Consider the following 16,966-nt stretch of genomic DNA (forward strand, 5'->3'; position numbering starts at 1 on the left):
CTCTTGCAACATTGCAAAAAGGTTGCAAAAACTGTTAGGTTGCAGCAACATTGCAGCTAACTCACAATTTACCATGCAAATTAGGTTGCTGCAACCTCTTTCTCTTGCAACGTTGCAAAAAGGTTGCAAAAACTATTAGGTTGCAGCAACATTGCAGCTAACTCACAATTTACCATGCAAATTAGATTGCTGCAACCTCTTTCTCTTGCAAGTTTGATTGCAGTAATATTGCAGGAACCAATTTTGCTGATTAATTACAATTCCACAGGGACCTGTTGATGGATGGCACTCTTCAGTTCAGATACTGTTTGCTTTTTCCACTACAACAGTGCAAAGTGCAAAATAACTTTATAACTACCCTTTTAGTCACAACAATAATTACACTTATTTGTTATGTTTTTATGTTTTTGTAGTTATGGGTCTGTTTGTGTTATGTGCTGGGTTTTACCCTTTGGAATGGGCATTGATGAAGTTTGGAGCAAAATATTCTGCAAAAAATGTAATGTGACAGGTTGTAGAACCGTGATTTTAGGCTTACCGTAATTGTAAGAGTATCATCTGCATCCTTTTACAAGAGAGTCTTCTGAGTGCTTGTGGCAAAGTGGGTGGTGAGGGGTAGCTGTGTAGCAGTGATGCGGTGCAGGAGTAATGAGCAGACAACGGTAGTCCAGTGGAAAAATAGGCTTTATTTGCCAGCACTGGTCTAGTGCTCAAAATAATAAGCCCGGCAATACACAACGATGTGTAAAGCTCGGGCTGACAAAACACAGGATACAGTCCTGAACAAAAGAAACAAGAATACGGTCACCCGTCTCGGGTGCGTGCAGTCGTGATTGTGGTGAGTGAATACACAGGACGTTGTGACAGTACGTGAGGAGGTGATCCGGCTTGTGTTCGCCCAGTGCGACAGCTCCGGATATGTTCTAGCTGTCTGGTGATTCGGAAACAAGACAGACAGTTAGTTTTCAGCCACTCCAGCACACAAACACACACACACAGCTCTTTTAGAGCAGAACAGATTTTTAGGTCCTTCTCGGTCCTTGGTTTAACCCAAACGAAGGAAAAGAACAGCGTTACCCCGGCCCCTATATGTAATCCCGCATGATATCTAGGTAAACGGTTGCAGCTGCCTTTTACTTGCAGCTGCCCCTCGTTTACCTGTCAAATCAATACGGTCTTACAACAGAGTCTCGCTTCCTTCCAGGCTGACCCACTTTCCGGTCCCGGAAACGAACTGTCAGGCCAGCCCTTCCAGATACTTCTCCTCCCGTTCTTTAGCGCCCTCACAGGTCGGGAGGAAGATTTATCACCAGAACTCATTGTATTTCTGTCACAGTGCTATATACAGTGTGCAATGGTTTTGATGGGGTGGTATGCAAGTGATTTATAAAAGAGGTACATGTTAAACAAGAGGTGCCCACGTAACACCGCAGCTCACCCATGTCTGTTGTGAGATATATAGGTTGCACGTTATATACTGAATATTACCATATACAGATTTCTACCTCTTCAATTTCTTTTTTTTATCATTAAACTAGCTGCCTAAAATGGAGCGATTAACCTGGTACACCCCTTCAATAATGCAGCTCTTATAAATCAAAGACAGTATCTTAACCACTTATCAGGATCATTTTAATAAGTGTGCTAAGTGGAAGAACCTGATGAAACTGTTTCCTTCTGCTCTCTGATTTGTGTTAACATGTTAACATAAAGCCAGTTTAAACATATTAGGTTTTGTTTTTTAGAACGTTTTAACCCAAACGGAATTATCCTAACAAAAAAAAAATTAAAAGCTGGTAAATATACTTTGACCCTCCCAACCCAATGTTTAACACCAGTATTTGACCCCCTATATGGCTGTCTTAATGACAGGTGCTGACGTAAGTCTGTTGACTGTTAGTGGGCCATGTTCCATGCACTCTTTTGGCGGATCACAGTCCATGAATCAATCTTGAGGAGGCATTTGCTTAGGATTCATCTTTCCATCTGATGCTGCTGATCCAGACAGGCAGCTTGCAGCACCACTCAGTCAGGGTATTGCCAGGTTGATAGACTTGTGCCCTGCCCCCTCCCAAGTATTTACCTTCATCTGTCACAGCCATTCGGTGGCCTCTAAGCGTCAGGGGTGACAGTAGCCAGGTGTAACATAAGACCATCCTCATTTGTTAACTGTCATTTGTCAGCAGGTTAAAAAAATCTAGTTATTTTACCCCCTTGTTAGTGTAGTAATTATTGTAGCCAAGCTGAGAGAGGTATTAAAAAGCAACTGATTAGTTAAGGTTAAGTGGCTTTTTCATTTTTAAATTTGCACTTTGTTGTGGCAAAATTAATATCAGGCAATAGGGTGTGAAAGAAATTAGACTTTAGAATTATCTTTTTTTTTTTGGAAACTTCAACCAGGCATCAAAACACTTAACTCTCTATCCAATGCTGTTCAAAAATATACAGCTAGAAATGTAATTTGATTGAATGGCTGCTCCACAAGGATTATATAGCTTCCTTAGTTATTTTCCCACTTCCTGAGGTTATTTGAATGTAGACAGGAAGACTCAGGTGGTGGTAGTGGCGGAGGGGGAGGGGAAAAAGGGAGTTTGCGTTTCCATAAACATTATTTAGCATAGATTTTGAAACCATGAATTCCTTCTTCAGTAATCAATATAATGAGGGTTCTTGAAGAATTGATTGCTAAGAATGGCTTTTGGGAAGAAAAGCTGATGCACTAGCTAATACTATAGTGCTAAATATTAAAACAATTTAGTTATGTGCCAGCACCAGGGAGATTCGGGCAAGCAAGCCAGTTAGCGCTCCCTTTGATTTACAAATGCCTCAGAGAGAATACATCAAAGGAAAACCCCATTGTCCACTGGATAAATCATGAATGAGAAACCGTGTGATGTCTTTTATGACGCATGTTTGCTGAATAGTTTAGGAGTCAGTGATTAAGTGCTCGAGTCACAGATTACAGTCAGTACTCTCTGGACTAGCTGGTAAGATATGCACGGTCACGCAGCTGTTACAGGTGATCATGCCAGTCCTGAAACAGGTCTCAATTATTTGAGAAAAGGAAACTGCCCAGAGTGAACGTATGTGACCAAATACAGCATCCAATTCAATTGCAGCAGTGTAACAGCATATTGTTGAAGCTGACACCCTGGGATCCTTCAGAAGCTGCTTGATGAGATTCTGGGATCAATAAGCTACTAACAACCAAACGAAACTTTCTTATGTTCTTATGTTCTTATGTTGTATACGGTATACCATGCACCTTTATTTCCCATGGGTAGTACATTGTACAGCAATGTATGTTGTATGTAGGAGGGTGTTAGATATAAAATTACATCAAATAACAAAAGGCACAGCATACACAGGTAAGTAAGTAGGGTTATTTATTTATATTTAAACATGAACATAAAAAAGTCTTAGTAAAATGAATCAAAACAACAATAAAAAAACATCAGTATTAACAGAGAAATAAAGAGAAGAAATAACACATTTAAAATTTGGTATAAAGTGCTAGTCTAAAAAAAGTGAGTTTTTAATCTTAATTTAAAAATATTAAGCCACTCAGAATCTCCAATGTCAGATGGTAGTTTATTCCACAATCTGGGAGCATTGTAACTGAAAGCACTTTCTCCTTTGCTTTTTGTCTTAGTCTTTGGGAGGGACAGAAGACCAGAATCAGCCGAACTTAAAGCATGTCTAGGTACATATAGGGACAAAAGCTTCTTTAGATAATCAGGTGCCATGAAGTGTACACCATTGCATGAACCTACAGAAATTACAAAGGGTCTTTATTAACGCTGTACTCATTTGTTGCCTGTAATTTATCAGCTGTTCATTCACAGGTGTGCATGTTCTACTTTATTTTAAGAACTAGCACAGAGACGGAGGAACTTGTAACGTGAAGATGGTCTGGAAGTTGGGCTATTTAGTAGTTGTTAATTGATCAAACAGGAGTATAGGGGGGCTCGGGAGAGGTCTGACCAAATATAAGTGTTTAGATATGAATCACTAGTTACTTTTTTAGTTTTTTTTTTTTTTTGTGACTCATATGTGCTTGGGTGATAATTGTGCAGCGTGTTGAATCATTATGGGGGGGGGGGCAAATGTCCTTCATTATTTAAGCTTTGATGCCCTAAGCTGGGAAGGAGTCTACTTTTCTGGAACCTGACGTTTGCAGTGCCTGCACAGATGTACAGAACTGTTGGGTAATCAACTAAGCCGCTGTTAGCAGTAAAGGGCTTTCTCTGAGTATGGAGTTGAAGCCCAGCTCCTTTTGTGCCAGTGTGTAAAACCTAAATTAAACATTTGTGTGGCATGATAATTTGACCATTTTGTTAGCAGTTTCTCAGTATCTGTGCTAATGTGTTATATTCAGGAAATTTAGAAGCACTTACATTGTGTTTTTCTCTTCTCCTGCTGCACCTGACACTGTTTTTGTGGTGCTTGAGGACCTATACAGTACTTTATTATGCAGTTAGGTAATGGCTTATTGGGTCCATTAGGCGCCCTTGGCTTCCCCCTAGGGACAATTAACTGCCTTAATGCTGTCATTACCTAATGATATGGCCAGTGTTGCTACATGTTACTGTTTATTTATAATTAGCTGGAGGGCTATTGGTTTGTTTCGGTAAAAAAAAAACATTTTTTTTCCAGGTTTAAGATTTTAATACCGGTTAAGGTTTGAAATGTCTTATCTCCCTGGAATCGGAGAGAAAGAACAGAATGCCTGGATAAGAACACCTATAGGACTAAAGAATGAAATGTTGGTGGTACATTTTGTGTACAGTTCCCTGTAAGGCAGTGGTACTCGCTTGTTGCAATTCCAATCCAGGATCCTGTTCGAAGCAGGTCCTTAGTAATTGAACAATTAAAGGCACTTTTTTTTTAAACTGCAGTTTCTTTTTTTTTTTAAATGATATTTTTATTGTTTTTGTTTTTTGCGATACAAACAAAAATACAATATAGTGATAGGTCACTCCCCCCCCCCCCCCCCCCCCACACACACATACAACATACAGACATATGCATATGTAAAAGATAAAATGCAGTTACATATAGCATCTGTCATACATTGACTGTGTTGCATTTTAGAACACAGCTCTTAATTATGTTTGTGTATGAGTCCCAACGATCTTCCAGTGTACATTGCAAGGTAAAACGGTTAAGAAAAAGATTGAAAACAGTTCAAAAAATATGCATTTGTCAGATGTGTTCCCTTCTGCCTCACTTGATGGAGTGGTTACACTGGGGAAATATTTAATTATTTATTATTTATTTATTAGCAGACGCCCTTATCCAGGGCGACTTACAATTGTTGCAAGATATCACATTATTTTTACATACAATTACCCATTTATACAGTTGTGTTTTTACTGGAGCAATCTAGGTAAAGTACCTTGCTCAAAGGTACAGTAGCAGTGTCCCCCACCTGGGATTGAACCCACGACCCTCCGGTCAAGAGTCCAGAGCCCTAACCACTACTCCCCAATAAAAGGGCCCCATACTTTTTCAAATGTCTTAAGGGATTTTCTAATGTTCTACAGAGTTTTTTCAGGGGTACAATATGATCATTCTATCAGCCATTGAGTTTGAGGGGATGCTCTGACTTCCAATAAACAAAAATATATATATTTTTAGCAGCTGCCATTGCGAGTAGTATACTGTGCATCTTTTTGGCTCTATTGGTTCAACAATAATGCATCCCCCAGAATGCATATTCTGGGATCTGATGGAATTTGAAACATTTTTGAGATTTCCAACAATATGTAATTCCAGAAATTTTTTCAGACTGGACAGGTCCAAAGCATATGTACAAGGTCCCCTGTGTCTGCCTTGCGACATGCTGCTGAAATATTCTTGTTCAGCTGATGTTGTCTATATGGTGTGGAGTAGATACGACGACATGCTTTGTTTCCAGTTTCCATATGTCCTCCAATTTACTCAGCTGCTCTCTTTTTCCTTTTTGTTTGTGGGCTCCATGAGACATTAATATGCCCTCTCACAAAGGCCTAATTCCAGTTTCTAACAAAACTAGTGCTTAGTTAGTTCACCCTTTTCATATACATTTCTGCTGTCGTTTTCTGAGGATTTATGAGTCATACTCTCCCCTTTTTCCTGGGATTGATGATCATTCTTCTGGAAAAATAAAACACTGGTTAAAGGACTAGATAAAGTTTTGCAACTGGTTTATTTTTTTCCAGTGTTATACACTTTCCTTCCCCACCCACATGCCCGTAAACTCCTTTACATTCCTATAATTCCTATAGTTCATGTCTGGTATTGCATGGGTGTGTTTTTGCTACTGAGAGCTTTGTGTTTTTGCTACTGAGAGCTTTCATTTACTCCGTCAGCTCCCTAACAGGGAGGGCCTTGAGTCTCTATTCACAGAAAGCCCAGATCGTATTTAAATGAGACTTTCCAAAATTAGAGAAAAAAAGTTGTAGCATTCTGTGCATCACTCCACTAACCTGATCTTGACATCCCTCAGAGACAGTTGAGTTATAAATGGATTGAGGAAAATACCCATACTGTACTTGGGTCGCCAGTTGTAGCTTTAATACTGCTGCATTTGAGTAGCCCCACAATAGCGATCTAACCAGGTTTTTGGTGTATCTTACAGTGTTGGGAAGGTACTAAAACCTTGGATGAATGTTTAGAATTACATAACTAAATGTAGGTGTATGTGTGTGATGTCTTTGTCTTTTGCTGGTTAATACCCAAATTCTTTGTTAAAAAAATAATACCTTTGTGAAAATAACACCCGAGTGTGTGTTTCCCTTTGGTGTAACCTCTAATGTTGTTTTCAACATACTGTAACATAGAGATACAAAACACAGGCCGATTTGAACCCATCAGTTAAATGGCAGGTTAATTTATCAGTGACTGAAATGACAACAAATGCTGTACTTACACTTATGGCTTTTGTTGATGTACTGTATGATGTCTCTTTTCATATAAATGAGATTAGAGAGGGATTCAATCAACCTTGCATGTCCTGCAGCAACCGTCCAGAGACACATACAATATGCTATTTTAAATGAAGGCCATTTTTGCGAATGTAGTTTGTATTCAGGAGGTGACCTTTTATGTCTAAAAGTTTGATTAAATAGAGCCATAAAATAGGGAAGTAAAATTTTATATTTATATAACTGAGGGTCGGACCAAATCAAAGTTAGCACTTAGCGAACGAGGACGCGAAAGCATTTGCGGTAATAAAATACAAGAAAAATTCCAAGCAAATTCTCGCTGAACCAAAACAAGCCCTTTTCACCCTTCAAAAAGCAACAATCACTTGTTGACTACAAGTGGGTTGTGAAAGGGGAGTGGTTTGCTATCACCCGACCAAATCTACTCAATTCCAGCTATAAATGGCATCGCAAGACATTCACTGGACCGGATTTTATAGTCAACTTCGAACTTGTTGAAAGCTATCACGTATTAAGCAAATAGTAAAGAAAAACCCACTAAACATCCTGATATTTGCATAACTCTCCACTGACCTCATATATCGAACACTTGCACACAACAGGCAGCAGTGTGGAGTAGTGGTTAGGGCTCTGGACTCTTGACCGGAGGGTTGTGGGTTCAATCCCTAGTGGGGGACACTGCTGTTGTACCCTTGAGCAAGGTACTTTACCTAGATTGCTCCAGTAAAAACCCAACTGTATAAATGGGTAATTGTATGTAAAAATAATGTGATATCTGAATAATGTATAATGTGATATCTTGTAACAATTGTAAGTCGCCCTGGATAAGGGCGTCTGCTAAGAAATAAATAATAATAACACTGAATAATTTAAAATTAATAATTTACAGTATCAAATATTAGTATATGTATTATGCCTATTATTATCATAATATATGTTGTTTTTGTAGTTTTCTTCTTTAGCCTACTTTTTTTTTCTTTGCCACAGTTCAAGTTAAATGTTTAATAAAGCAATACGTATTATTTAATACGTACGGAGGATACACTTTTTTTAAGTCCATGGACATATTCACACGTTATCTGCCTCTGTTCAGATTATTCATTTCTTAAAGGCACAGTGCATAGAACATTGAACATTGAACTTCGATCAAACTAAAGGCTAACAAATGTAAACAAACTAGAATACTAATAAAGAACGTATGAATGTTTTAACCACTTTAAAGATATTAACGTTTAGTTTTAAAGGGAGCACATTTTGGCTAAACCGTGTCAGCATGCGGAACAATGCAGCACAATGCTGCAGACATTGTGGAAAAGAGGTAATTGCCAAGCATGTGTGCGTGTGTGTGTGTGTGTGTGTTTTCTTTCAAACTCTCATCCGTATTTTTCAATATTTTACACAATAAAAATAAAAGCAGATTATTATTATTATTATTATTATTATTATTATTATTATTATTATTATTATTATTATTATTATTAAACGTATTTTTATTATTATTACTACTAGTAGTTCACTGATATTCAAATGAAACAGTAGTACAACACAGACTTATATTTCATTTTTTGTTCTGCCCTGGCTGTCTTCGCCTGCCTTTTTGCATATTACCGCCTTGTTTCCACCCCTTCAAAATACCGGCTGGGGATTGGTCAACAGCTGTTTTCATGTTGTTTTCGGCGATCCCTCCGACTCCTGCGAAACTTCACTCCACCCCTTTCGCGTATTGGAAATGGCTAGTTTTGGTTTTGTGATAAAAAAAATGCGATATAGAAACTAGCGATATTATCGCATAAACACTATTTCGCAAGAGTGATTGTGGTTTCTTTGGTCCGGCCCTAAGTCAGTTAATCGGCATTCTTATTATAAAATGCAATGCAAATGAACAAGCAAGTAAAAGCTGACCTGTTGTCTTACAGTTCGCTGCTATACTTGTGTGGCAGGCAGATTTGACATTAAAGCCAATTGTAAACCATTTGATCTTTCGGTAAATATTGAATGAAGTGTGATGGTCTGTTTAAGGAGATTTCCCTACTGTTGATTTAAATTGGAAATTATGAAATAATGCAGGTCATTTCCATTTCCATTTTGTTTTAATTCTTCTGGCTTCTGAAGACATTTTTAAAACACATGCCTAACATGCTAGAATAAATCCTAAAGCAATTTAAAAATATATATATATATATATAGTGTAGAAATGTATTGTCATTTGAAGTTATGTGAAATGTTCAAACAGCAAAACAAAGTCTCTGTTACTGAAATACAAGTTGATTCCCTTAGAAGCTGTCATTTGTACAGTACATTTATTATTATTATTATTTATTTATTTATTTATTTATTTATTTTTTATTTAAACGTAATGTATCTTCAGAACAGCAGTAATGGCTTTGTGTGCATTAATGTGTTGTATATTCTGTTTAAACTGAATTACATTTATTGCAGTCCGAGAAACACACACAAATATACATTTATGCTGTAAAATTGGGGCTTCGTTAAATCAACCTTAGTTTCTTAAACACTACTGTCTTACGAACCATTACCTGTTCTAACTTTGGGCCTTCTGGGAGTTTTTTTGTAATGCTTTTTGGGTTGACAAAAATCCTGGAGATGTTTTTTTTTCTGTCCACATAGTGTGACAGATGACCTATTGAAATCATTACAGTGCAGTGTTCCTGTTGCCAAGCCAACCAAGGCTCTCTTTGGCTTTTTATCTGACCATGTGACTGGGACTTTGACGTCAGTAGGAGACAGAGTTTGGTACTCGGTCGGCAGAGCCAAAGGCTTCTAAGAATCTTGTGGACTTTTGTGTTCCTGCTGCTGCTGCTGCTGCTGCTGCTGCTGCTATCGGTTGAACTACCAGGGAATGGAGTAATAAATGTTTTTTTTTTCAGCTGAGGTAAGCTTTCAGCTTTTGTGTTCTGACTGGGGTTAGTGTTCCTTGTGAGTGTTGTCTTTTTTTTATATTCTAGTTGTAAAAAAAAAAAAAACCTTGATTCCACTTTAGCAGTGAGAGTTGTAGCGTGGCTAGAGGAATGTCCATTCATTTCCCCCCTGAGCTGCATGACAATACTTGGAGGAACCAGAGGTGGGGTGGGGGGGCATCTTCCACCCCATAATATTATCTTTTATTTGAGAAAGAAATACAGGAGTTTTAATGTCATGGTAAGTGGGAAGATGCTGTGCATTGCCAAGATATACAACTCTCACTAGCAGGCAGCACTGGCATAGCTGATAGAAACACTGTCTTGGGAGACTCCAAGATTCGTGGATTAGACAAGGAGGAAGTACATAGGGGATTAAATAGAAAAAATAAAGTTCTGAATTTCAGCACACTGCTTTCTCTTGGCTGCTTCATTTTTTTCCCTCTGCCCACTACAGGCTAATAATAAACAAATCTCCCCGGAGTCAAACAGGGAGACAGGAAACGCAGACAGAGATCTGCTGCTTTAGAGACTGTAGGAGGTGGTGAAAGTTTTTTCAGTACTGATTGTAATTGTTTGTAACACGATATTGTATCCTGTTCATATAAGTTAAAACCTGAACAGAAATAAAACTAAAGAGGTTGTGGCTATTTGATCTCCTGCTGGGCTGGAATCAAGCTTGATACAAGTTTAGACAAAGTGCTCAGAGGCAGACTGGCCACCATTAGCAGGGCTCCTGAAGCTGAATGCTGCTATAAACAATAGCCCGTGGGGACCAGAATGAAATACTGTGGTGTCTTGCTCCTGCAGAAGGGAAAACTGTGTATTTGGCGCTGCCTGGACTGTGTTGCAAATAGGGCAAAGGAACTGCTTTCAGCCCTCCAGCTCTACTTGATTTGTATTTGACCTGAAATAGTAAGTACATGTATTTGTTATATATATATATCTGTACATTTTCCAGCCTTTTTGATTATCTTGAACACACTTTATCTATGTTCATATAGTGGTGATTTGTTTTTCGGAGCAGTTGTCTCTTTTGGTCTGTTTCACCAACCGGGTATCCTGTAGACTGGACAGTAACTCACTCATAAGTCCTTTTTTAGTTTCTTGAATCCACTGAGCAATAAACCAACAAAAAAAAGGAAACAGTGCTTAACTGAAACAAGTCTTCTTACTAAAAATTAATTTAAAAAAAATTAAAACACAGCATTCTCTAAGCAGCTAACGTGGACTGCTATTTAAACACATTTTGTTATGACGAAAAGAGATTATCTGTGCAACTGCAGTTGTTGTGGGCTTATCAGTGCACATATTGTTGGAGGGAATTGGCTTACCACACTGGCTGTAATCGGGGCTCTAAAGGTGGAACATGCGAATCTGAAAATACCAAGTTTTTTATAAATGAAGAAATTGTGCTCAGGGAAACTTAGTTAACTGTACTGTCATTTCAAATGTTGTTGTGTGTAGTCCTGAACCACACTGTAATTTCACATTCTGGTGTGTGTAGTCCTTTAATACTGATCCCATTATCTGCAATGTATATTTATACAGTAGGTGTGATGATAAAAGATTAAACAATGCAATCTATCTGCACCAGATCAATAGACGGCACTCTCATACCTTACTGTTCTTAATTTTTTTTTATTTTTACCAAGCAAGAAAAAAACTGCTTTGTAACAGGTTCGTTTTACAACATTATTTTGTCCACACCAAGCAGAAAACAGGTGCAAACATGGTACTGATTGATAATGTTGGTAAAGCTAATAAAATGCAACAAATGTTTATTTGGGATTGAATTTAATCTGACTGAGCATTCTTATGAGAGTCACTATATCTGTTTATGACATGCAGTACCCTTTGTGGACCCAGAACCTGACCCAGCTGTGAAGAGGCTTGCAGGTTTTTTAGCTCACAAATCTAATAACTAGAACCGAAGTTCGATAAAGAGCTTTAGGAAGACTGCCTTTCAAGGGGACAAAATGATGTTTTACTGCTGGATACAAGACTCTTGTTTCCACCACTGAAACCCTGTGCTGTCAGCTTAAAAAGGCAGTCTGAAAGATCTTTATTGTGCTAACTTCTTTCGAGCTGGGTCCAGTTCTGGGGCATCGAAAAAATACATTTTATTATTATTGCCATCCTTGGTTTTCTTGTAAATAAAAATGAGATGGCAACCACTGGGTTTGTTAAGCAAGCTCCCATCTGTGAAAAAGCATTGTGTCGACCTGAAGTGTTTCACAAAACAAATGTATTCCTTATCCCTCCCCACCCCACCTTACCCACACACACACCCCCCCCACACACACCCACACACACACACACACCCACCCACACATGCACACACAGACACGCACACACATCATGCTGACAATGAAACTTATACAACCAAAAGAAGCTCCCTCTAGCTGCTAACATCTGCCCTGGCTGGTTTTTTTTAGAGCCGTGTTTGTTGGCTACTTTACAGAGGTGTCAGAAGCCACAGGTCAGCAAAAGCCATGGCCATGGAGGGCTGCTTAACCTCCTGGAGCCTGGAGTGCCTGTGGGTGGGTACCCATATGTAACATTTTATATAGTGGCGGCATCCTACTTCTGCAACTTGTTGTCAGCAAGGCACAGACAAAGAGCTGGCAGGTGTTCTAGGGTCTTAAGGGTTAAATCTGCAGTGTTCTGACAATCTGTAGTGTTAACTGTGTTGTTCCATAGTTTACAGAACGTGTTTAGTTGACACTTTTTTACTTAGAATGTAATTGTGCTCATATTTTATATAGTGAATTTCATTTTTTTTTTCCTAAGGAAAGTAATACTGTATGTGCATGTTCTGCATTCTCTTATATGCATAAATCATCTAGTGTTTTATAATACTGGGTTTCAAATAGATGTGGGTTTGGTACTATGTGTTCTAAAAATATTATGCAATTTCCTTTTTTTAATATACAGACCCCAAGCTGCCATGTTAGATTAGTGAATGCTCAACATTCTGGTCCATAGAGTAGGAAGTGCCCCAGTGTGACTGCAGAGGGGAGCTATGAAACGGCTGTGATGACACCTCATTCTGAGCAAGACCTTGCACAAATCTGTGTCTTCAGCCCTTCCCCCTGATTCCCAGGAATTTAGAGCCCTGAGAGAGTGCTTGGGGTCTCGATAGTTCTTTATCACAGCGAGGCCCCCTTTGTGTAATGTAGCAGTGTGATAGAAGGAATTGTTTGCTTGCCTGTTTTGTCCTGTTACTTGGGGCGAGTGCATCTCCAATTAGAGCAATTATCCTCCAGCAGTGATGCTGGCTGACGTGTTGTGTGTGCCGCCCTAGCCTTCTTCATTGACATCTGTTTACTTAGTGTACACAAACCACTGCCGCTTCCAGTAAGATTCTACCCCAATAACTGGAGATCACTTAGCTTTCTTCTTTTCTGCAATTTCCTAAGGAATACACAAGGCAGCACACCCAATAAGGAGGACCCTGCCCTTGCAGTTCATAGTTAACTTGTGTAAAACACTCATTATGTACAGCAAAGGATCTATGAGGAAAATCCAGGCAGGGGAAGGAAAGTGTAGTTCTTTGTGTGTTTTTTGACTGCACTGTCACTGTTTTAATATAAATAAATACATATAAAATATTCTGTTTAACTATGTTGCATGTTGTTAATATAAAACAGCAACTTTTGTGAAAAGACAGCTTCAGTGTCATTTTCATTTATAATATAGACTCAATAAAGAAAGTTTATGGTGCTGCCATTATCATGGCAGTGGTGCCTCAATGATTTTTATGTAACCCATGCCTTGGATACAATAGATTTAACTACCCATTTGGTAGCTTTAGTGACATTTTCACATCTCTTAAATATTGTTTATTTGACATGCTCACTGCTGATGTACATTCTGTGCTGGTGGAACAGAGAGAACATGGTAGAAAAGTGCATGTGACTGAACTAAAGCTAAAGAAATGTAGGAAAGTGTTATTGAAATGCCAGCAAGAACACCTAAGATGCTTATGCATTAAATCACCTGTACAGTAACAATGGATTGTATTGTATTAATATAAAAATGCAAGAGTGCTGCAGCGTAACTCGGAACCAGGCTTTAGTTGCTGTTGCTTGTCTGTCTTCCAGGAGATGGATTAGTCCATGTGGTGGGAGAAGTTGGGGGGGGTAAGTAGGTTGAATTAGATAAAAATAAGCACTCTTGTATGTTATGTAACTGTCACACTCAAAGGCCTGAGGGGTTATATAGAAAACATCCTTCCCATTACTGAGGACTGAAGCTCTCTGCCATGTGACCCGTGGGTTGTGAGCTCAGTGTAACTGCAGTACTGAATAGCCATTCTATTACAAGGGTATTGTACAGTTAACACAATTGCACAACAAACCTATATGTTAAATCCTTGGAATTAGCAAATACAGTAACAACTAGAGCAGACATTTTGAAAAGAGCTTTGAAACAGACTAATGTTATAAGTGTAAAAAGCTGTCAGGCTGTTAACAATGAAAAGAAAAAATACAGTTACGTTTTATAAACAGTTGTAGCAAGCAACACATGGTGATGTGTAACGCGATGATATGTGGGATAATTTTTTAAGCAGCAAGTGGTATATAAATAGATTGTCTCATCAACCTAACTAATTATAGTGGGAGTACGTTATTTTTTTAATTTGAACAGTTGTAGATCTAAATACCTCAGGCATTTTACTATACTGTATATTAACCCTGCTAATGCTTTCCCACAGGGATGACTTGTTGACCTACAGTTCTTATTAAAGTCACCACAAACAATGAAGGCACAGTTAAACAAGGTGCTCTGAAAATCATTGTTAACGTCATTAAAATACTGTAGACCCCTTGCTCTTGCTTTATTAAGAATTGAGAATACAGTGGAGTAATGGTTAGGGCTCTGGACTCTTGACCGGAGGGTTGTTGGTTCAATCCCAGATGGGGGACACTGCTGCTGTACCCTTGAGCAAGGTTCTTTACCTAGATTGCTCCAGTAAAAACCCAGCTGTATAAATGGGTAATTGTATGTAAAAATAATGAGATATCTTGTACCAATTGTAAGTCACCCTGGATAAGTATTTATAGAAATTTTCAATACAACAGAACCCGGGATTGCCTTCACAACCACTGCATATTTTTCTTTTGTCTTTTCTTTTGTTTTCATTTTCGTAGTAGACCCTGAACCTTTTTTACGGTGTCTGCTTCGCTTGTGTTGGAGGGATAGTCACAAATGCATGTACACAGCTACTTTGCACAGGCATTGTGATGGATCTGGCTGCCGCATTGTCTGTACCCAGTGCTGTGTTTTGATAGTATTTCGTCACAGCACTGCCATTTCAAAACAAACAGCTTCCCGTTTGCAGCTGGCTTACCTGTTTTTTAGCTGCATGCTTTTCTGTTCGTACAGTTTGTATTGTTCTTGGCTCCACATTCTCTTCATCATAATCGCTGAGTGATAAGTCAGCATCACTGTCGCTGATATCGAAATCCTCCGAACTAACTTCACTCCCGTCGCTCATTATAGAAAGACCACGTACGTTGCCATGTTTAGCTTTCGCTAAAAACTATATAAACTATAACTAAACAAGTAAAACTAATAATAAATAAAAATAATAATAATTTAAAACACTATATATATACTTGTAAAAGCTGAATGGCTTCCTGCAATACACCTCAGCCTTCTAAACCCCCACAGTTAGATTGCAATCGCTACAACACACGCAATTGGATAAAAATGTCACCTGACCCTCCCCCAACATTCACAGTACTAGCACTGCTTTAGAGAATGAAACTTAAAACGCTAGACTGAGAAACCGATCATAGAATAGAATGGGAAACTTGATGTACGCAGGTACGGCATGGTATTGTAAGTGGGTTTTCAATTGACGTACATGCGTACGTCATGGTGTTGAAGCTGTTAACCAAGTTGGATACAGTTTCTCTCGCACAATCTTTAAGTGTTTTACCTGATAAAACTGTTTTTAGAGAAGCCATTTCCTTTTGTATTTAAATAACTAATAACTATCTAATTCCTTGTGGATGTCTCTTTACCTCAAACCACCACAGGAACACTCCACCCCTCTTTTTAAGAAGTGAACTTACCTGCGTGAGACTGCTTACTTCAAGCTGATTCTGAGCTTCTGCGCAACACACAATTTAACTTGGGACAGTAGCACTTATCTTCTCCATTGCTTGAACACATTAGTATTTTTAAGCACCGTTTGTTAACTTTTTGTTATAATAAAAAGAGAGTACTTTTGAAATGTGTACTATATTGTATTCTTTAACCGTTTAAAGTTGGCTTATTGACCCTTTCATGTACACAGTGGCTCTTTGAAACCTATTGGAATGTCATAAAATAACTGTGGGCCATATTTTCAAACTGTTTACTCCTCCAGTCTTTAAATGTGTTCTAGTGTTTACGAGATCTCCAGTAGTTTTTTTTTTTTTCCTGTATATAAAGTTTTCATAAGGAATTAAGCAATCCAGCCAATATCCATTTTTATTAAAGAGAGCAATTCACACCATTTCCTATGAAGAAACAGTGGAGCAGGAATACCACAGAAGCATTAAATACATGATTCTGTTTTTGTATCCTTGAGACTCGACAATGTTCAGGAACATCCATAGCTTTAAACACTGAAAAATGAATGATGCTAAAGAAACTTTGTACAGCAGTCAATGTTTCTAACAACATTTCATTCAGACATTGACTAAAGAGTTTCGCTAGTTTTATTCGGTATCCAGGAACAGCTGATTCTCTAAATATGTATCCTCATGTCAGTCATTTCTGAACGGGGGTGTAACCTGTAGGGACCCTCCTTAATGGTTATTGCTGTCCTACATCTGGTTTATTTAGGCTACCCTGTCATCACTTGTCAAAATAAATACAGCTAAATCTTCAGAAAGCTAGAATTTAAATAATGCGATAATTTGGATTTGGTGGAGACTGAACTTTATCCATAACAGAGTCATAGTGCTGAGGTAAAGGACTTCCCACCCCCCTTCCCAAAAATATGGTGGATAGACAGATGGGCGACACATGTCCACTAAGATCTGAGCGGAAATCACCAGATCCTGTCAAACAACCAATTTGAGCAAGACCATTTTGTACTCCTGTATATGGTCACCTTAT

The 16,966-nt window shown here is 38.4% G+C and overlaps 1 protein-coding gene across 6 annotated transcripts in view; it reads left to right on the forward strand.

The window, feature by feature from the left end:
• The window catches only part of LOC117399405 (neurocalcin-delta), a 122,598-nt gene that overhangs the window by 79,376 nt on the left and 26,256 nt on the right, over positions 1 to 16,966 (forward strand). The window contains exons 1-2 of one of the 6 annotated variants that reach the window (XM_033998529.3): positions 9,678 to 9,822; positions 10,658 to 10,762. The exons of 4 other annotated variants lie outside the window; for them this stretch is intronic. The gene's annotated coding sequence lies outside the window, so the exon portion shown is untranslated. Of the gene's footprint in view, positions 1 to 9,677; positions 9,823 to 10,657; positions 10,763 to 16,966 lie in introns of those variants that run through there. One more of the 6 variants, XM_033998530.3, reaches the window with a different exon arrangement.

Source organism: Acipenser ruthenus, chromosome 4 (assembly GCF_902713425.1).
Source record: "Acipenser ruthenus chromosome 4, fAciRut3.2 maternal haplotype, whole genome shotgun sequence".
In the NCBI taxonomy this organism is placed as follows: Eukaryota; Metazoa; Chordata; class Actinopteri; order Acipenseriformes; family Acipenseridae; genus Acipenser; species Acipenser ruthenus.